The 6757-nt window shown below is 41.6% G+C and overlaps 1 pseudogene; it reads left to right on the top strand.

Annotated features, from left to right (window-relative positions):
* The first annotated feature begins 374 nt into the window (after nt 1-374).
* On the top strand, nt 375-4966 carry LOC138301919 (plasma membrane calcium-transporting ATPase 1-like; annotated as a pseudogene).
* Nucleotides 4967-6757: the final 1791 nt, after the last annotated feature.

The following is a 6757-nucleotide window of genomic DNA, read 5'->3' as shown; positions in this document are numbered from 1 at the left end:
ATGCTTGAAGCAAAACATTTGCACACATGTGACAACAAAACAAATTTCCCCTATGCTCGTGCCCCCTGCAGCGGCTTGCTCAGTGTTTCGGCTTGTGGAGTGACAGCTCACGCTGAGTGTCTCCTTGCGCCATGTCAGCAGGTTTCAGTCATTCCATGTCTATAATTAATGTGGAGAAAAGGAAATCAGCATGGAACAATATTCAAGTTGCTGCTTTGGAAAGCTTCCCTGATATCCGTTTTGTATTTCTTATGAAATGTATACTTTACAGGGATTTTCTTCATCTTAAAAGGATTCTTTTCCATTTTTGGAAATTTAAGGGGAAAGATGTTTTCCTCGAAGATTCTTTATTTATTTGTAAAGTTGCACACATCATGGGTGATATGGCTAATAATTCTGTCGCATACAGTGGTGTGCAGAATTCCAGAAGTGAAACTAATCATGGAGCAGATTTTGGGATTATGCTTAAAGAACTGCGTGAATTTATGAAACTATGATCCACAGATGCAGTAAATAAAATTCAGGAATGCTATTGTGATCTATATGGCATTTTCACAAGATTGAAAACATCACCACATGAAGGTTTAAGTGGCAATCCAGCAGATTTCGAAGTATTTGGGAAGGACCTTATACCTCCGAAAAAGCGAAAAAAAATCCTTCGGTTAGTATGGGAAGCATTACAGGATGCAACATTAATAATATTAGAAATTGCATTCAGATACCGGTCGCCGACATAGTTGTTGGGGACATTGCCCAAGTAAAATATGGTGATCTCTTACAAGCGGATGTTGTACTCATTCAAGGAAATGATCTTAAAATTGATGAAAGCTCACTGACTGGAGAATCTGACCATGTTACGTCGGAAAAAGATCCTTTATTGTTGTCAGATGCCCATGTAATGGAAGGCTCAGGAAAAATGGTAGTATCCGCTACTGGTGTGAACTTGCAGACAGGAATAATGTTTACCTTACTTAGCACTGGTGATGAAGAAGAAGAAAAAGAAAAAGAGAAGGAAAAAAGGAGAAGAAAAGTAAAAAAACAAGATGGACCAATTGAAAATGGTAACAAAGCAAAATCCCAAGATGGAGCAGAAATGGAAATGCAGCCACTGAAGAGTGAAGAGGGTGGTGGTGGAGAAGAAAAAAAAGAAAATTAATTTGCCAAAGAAAGAAAAATCTGTCTTGCAAGTGAATTTACTAAACTAGCAGTATAGCTCGGCAAAGCAGGTCTGGTGATGTCTGCAATCTCAGTTATTGTCCTTGTGTTGTATTTTGTTATTGACACTTTCTGGGTTCAACAATGTTCTTGGCTTGCGGAATGTACACCAGTTTATGACCAGTGCTTTGTAAAGTTCTTCATTATTGGAGTTTCCCTCCTTATGGTAGCAGTGCCAGAAGGTCTTTCACTTGCAGTCACAATCTCATTGGCATACTCAGTAAACGAAATTATGAAAGATAACAATTTAGTAAGACATTTAGATGCCAGCAAGACAATGGGCAATGCAACAGCAATTTGCTCAGATAAAACTGGAACCTTAACAATGAACAGAATGACTGTGGTCCAAGCTTTTCTGGGTGAAAAACATTACAAAAAGATTCCAGAACCTGACTCTTTAAATGAGAAGCCTTTACACCTTCTAGTAACTTGAATTGGTGTGAATTGTGCTTACACTTCTAAAATTCTGCCTCCTGAAAAAGAAAATGGTCTGCCAAGCCAATATAACTGAATGTGCCTTGCTTGGATTTGTTCTGGACCTAAAACAGGACTATCAAGATGTAAGGAATGAAATTCCAGAGGAAACACTTTACAAAGTATACACGTTCGACTCTGTATGAAAATCCATGAGCACTGTATTGAAAAATTCTGATGGCAGTTACTGGATGTTCAGCAAAGGTGCCTCTGAGATCATTCTTAAAAAATATTATAGAATCATAAGTGCTGATGGTAAAGCTAAAGTTTTTAGACCATGAGATTGTGATGATATGGTAAAAAGAGTGACTGAGCCAATGGCCAGCAAGGGACCTAGAACAATATGTCTGGCTTATGGAGATGGCCCGGTAGGAGAACATGAAACAGAGTGGGACATTGAAACTGAAATTCTCACTGGTCTTACATGTATTGCTGTTGCTGTAATTGAAGACCCGGTTAGGCCAGAGATACCAGATGCAATACGAAAATGCCAGTGTGCTAGTATTACTGTACGAATGGTCACTGATGATAACATCAACACTGCTCATGCAAATTCTACAAAGTGTGGTATACTGCATCCTGGGGAGGACTTCTTTGAAGACAACAACCTTCTCGACCACCCTCAATCCGGATTCCGAGCCAACCACAGCACTGAAACCGCCCTCATCTCAGTCACAGACGACATCAGAACCCTGATGGACAACGGTGAAACAGTCGCCCTCATCCTCCTCGACCTCTCGGCTGCCTTCGACACCGTCTGTCACCGCACCCTAATAACCCTCAGAGAGTCTACCTCCCACCTTTTCGCTCAGACCCCACCAAGATCATCTGCGGCATCCCACAAGGATCCTCGCTGAGCCCGACACTCTTCAATGTCTACATGAGCCCCCTCGCCGACATCGTACGCAAGCACAGCATCATCATCACCTCCTACGCCGACGACACTCAACTGATACTCTCCCTCACCAAGGACCCCACCAGCGCAAAGACCAACCTGCAAGATGGAATGAAGGACGTCGCAGATTGGATGAGACTCAGCCGTCTGAAACTGAACTCAGACAAAACGGAAGTCCTCATCCTCGGTAACACCCGACCGCCTGGGACGTCTCCTGTTGGCCCACGGCCCTTGGCACCGCACCGGCCCCCTCAGACCACGCATGCAACCTCAGCTTCATCTTGGACCCACTTCTCACCATGACCAAACAAGTCAACGCCGTGTCCTCCTCCTGCTTCCTCACCCTCCGCATGCTCCGGAAGATTTTCCGCTGGATCCCCGCCCTCGTCACGAGCCGCCTGGACTACGGCAACACCCTTTATGCTGGGACCACCGCAAAACTCCAGAAACGTCTGCAACAAATTCAAAACGCCTCCGCCCGTCTCGTCCTCGACATATCCCGCAACAGCCACATCTCCGCCCACCTGAGACACCTGCACTGGCTTCCCGTCAGCAAAAGGATCACCTTCCGACTCCTCACCCACGCACACAAAGCCCTCCACAACAAGGGACCAGAATACCTCAACCGCCGCCTCAGCTTCTACGCTCCCACCCGTCTTCTCCGCTCCACCAGCCTCGCTCTCGCCGCCGTCCCTCGCATCCGCCGCTCCACAGCGGGTGGGAGGTCCTTCTCCTACCTGGCGGCCAAGACTTGGAACACCCTCCCCACCATCCTCAGGACCACCCAGGACCACTCCGTATTCCGGAGACTCCTCAAGACCTGGCTCTTCGAGCAGCAGTAACCCCTTCCCCCTAGCGCCTTGAGACCCGCACGGGTGAGTAGCAAGCTTTATAAATGTTAATGATTTGATTTGATTTGTATGTTGAGGGCAAAGAATTTAACAGACAGATACGAAATGAAAAAGGAGAGATTGAATAAGAACGCATAGACAAGATTTGGCCTAAACTCCATGTACTTGCAAGATCGTCTCCCACTGCCAAACGTACCCTCGTAAAAGGAATAGTTGACAGTACTATCACAGATCAAAGGCAAGTGGTTAAGGTTACCGGTGATGGTACCAATGATGGACCATCACTTAAGAAGGCAGATGTTGGGTTTGGTATGGGCATTACTGGAACTGATGTCACTAAAGAAGTCTCTGATATCATTCTTATTGTTGTTAAAGTGGTTATGTGGGGATGATATGAATATGATAGTATTTCCAAGTTTCTTCAGTTCCAGCTCACAGTCAATGTAGTTGCAGTTATTGTTGCTTTCACTGGGGCATGCATTACTCAAGACTCTCCACTTAAAGCTGTGCAGTAAATCTCATAAAGGACACTTTAGCTTCTCTTGCTTTGGTCAATGAACCTCCTACTGAAGCTCTCTTACTCGGAAGGCCTGACGGTAGAAATAAACCTCTCATCTCTCGAAAAATGATGAAGAATATATTGGGACATGCTGTCTACCAACTTGTTGTAGTTTTTACTCTTTTGTTTGTTAGAGAATTTTTTTTTTATATCGACAGTAGACGGAATGCACCACTTCACGCTTAGCCTTCTGAACATTACACTATTGTATATAATACATTTGTGATGATGCAGCTCTTCAATGAACTTAAGGGTCAAAAGATCCACGGAGAAAGGAATGTTTTTGAGGGAATCTTCAATAATATCTTTTGTAGCATTGTGTTAGGCATGTTTGTTATACAGATTATCATTGTTCAGTTTGGAGGAAAACCTTTCAGTTGCACTGAACTTACAGTAGACCAATGGCTGTGGTCCATTTTCCTAGGAATGGGGACACAAACATGGGGTCAGCTGGTCACAACAATACCAACAAGTTGTTTGTAGTTCCTTAAAGAAGCTGGTCACGGGACACAAAAGGATGAAATACCTGAAGCGGAGCTTTATGAAGATGCTGAGGAGATTGATCATGCTGAGCGAGAATTGCGGCATGGTCATATCTTGTGGTTTAGGGGCCTGAATAGAATACAAACACAGATCCAAGTAGTGAACGAATTTCGTAGTTCCTTATATGAATATCGAAGTTCAATTCACAACTTTATGACACTTCCAGATTTTAGAATAGAAGATTCAGAACCTCATTCACCCCTTATTGATGACACTGTATCCGAAGATGATGCTCCAACAAAACGTCACTCCACTTCTCCACCATCTCCTAACAAAAATAACAATGCAGTTGGCAGTGCAATCCTTCTTATTATAGAACCGAACAAGTCAGCTACCTCTTCATCTACAGGAAGCCCACTGCATAGTTTGGAGACATCACTCTGATTGTAAGCCGAATGTTAGCATGCTCACTGATTTGTAAAGAAACAAATTAAAACTTGGTCCTTTCACATATTGTTATTGGGGGTATAGAATTCTTGTCTTGGACTTCAACAGAAGACACACTTGTATGAATGTAGATTATTTTTTTTTAAACAATAAGCTTTCTGCCAGAGGGTGCTTTTTTGGGGGTGGAAACCGGGATTGATAAGGAGAAAAACTCAGAATCAGATTATAGTAATTTCACACATGTGACTTTAAAAATACTGGTTATATTCCTGAACAGTGTGTTAGCAGACCTTTCGTTTAACTTGATCATTCTTTTTTGGCCCACTAATCATTAAATTGATACTTTAATTTCTGATGCTGGCTGTAATAATTTGTATTATTTATGATATAAATGATACCGATCTGTTTACAAGGCTTGTAGATAGTTTTTGTCCTTGTTTATAGATAGGAAGGTTTTGTTATACATAATGCAGACCGAGAAAAATAGTCCTTCAAATACTGCTGTGTTTTCCGAAAAAGGGTATTTCTAGTGAAACTGTTTTGAAATTTGCCTGCAATTTACCTTATTTAATATTGTAGATAAATGGATACTTCTAATCGCCAAACAGATAACAATAATGCTTTGTAAAAACATGAACAGTGGTGTAGTAATAAAATCATGGCCTCCGTCCTTTTTAGTTTATTGAGCTATTTACTACATAGTTCAGAAATAACTTATTTATTAATTTGGAGAAAAGTGCAGAATGACTTTTTTTCAAAGATGAGGATTGTTTAATGCGGGGCATCAATGGGGAACGAAACTTGCTTGAAATACGTTTGTTATCTTAAGCAAAAATGGATTAAATCAAAATTCATCAGAAATGGTTCCTTGTTTGTCTAAACATGTTAGCTTTAGCACTGTCTTGGTGAACTGTGAATGGAACTGACTTGATTGTCTAATAAATCTGTAGATAACCTTCATAACAGCGCAAGGGCTGTTGGCATTTTAAAGAAGGTTTATACTTTGACGTAAAACAGTAATACACGTTTTTCTTTTGTTTTGAAACTTGTTTGTAAACATGAGCAAACATGCTCTTTTATTGAAAAACAAAACAAAAAAAACAAATTTGGTATCTCGGGTCGGTCCAGGTGTCACCAGGTTCATATTTGTCACATTCAGTGAAGTTGACACTGAATACAATAGCGTACATATCACACCTATACTTTAATGCAGAATAGCTTTTTGCATTGACAGAAAAAATATTGACTGCTGTTCTGATGGTGGCCATAAAGGAAAGAGCATTAGTCCAAGGGAAACACATTATTGTCGTTACCCCAATACCAGCCCATGAGGCTGTCACAAAACAAGTGGCCCAAATGGATAACCATTACACCCAAGTTGAATGCAACGGGCTACCTCCTTGACTGCCACTGATGTTGATTATGTTTTTGATCTAAAATTGCAGACTCAAGAATTTCTTCAGTGTGAACTTCAATACCCCATTGTCCACCTATATTTTACCTCTAGATCAATACAGAATCATCATTTACTCTGATGGTTCAGTGCAACCAGCTGTAGTTACAAAACAACAATACTCTGCAGCTTGAGCAGCTGTTTGTGGAGTGATGCGTGATGGTGAATTTCACCCCCAACAGACCTACAAATAGACCGACTGCACGGCACAACTGGAAGTGCTTAAAACCTTGATTTTTGTACTGGAACACAGGGATCCTGAATTTTCTACCCTGATTGTGTGTGATTCGTATTACTGTGTCCTGTCCTTTAATGAATACTTACACTACTGGTGCCTTAATGGGTTCAAAGATGCCAAGGGAAATACCATAAAATACAAA

Source organism: Pleurodeles waltl, chromosome 6, assembly GCF_031143425.1.
Source record: "Pleurodeles waltl isolate 20211129_DDA chromosome 6, aPleWal1.hap1.20221129, whole genome shotgun sequence".
Classification (NCBI taxonomy): Eukaryota; Metazoa; Chordata; class Amphibia; order Caudata; family Salamandridae; genus Pleurodeles; species Pleurodeles waltl.
The sequence above is the reverse complement of the archived record's forward strand: the minus strand, read 5'-3'. Positions and strand labels throughout refer to the sequence as shown.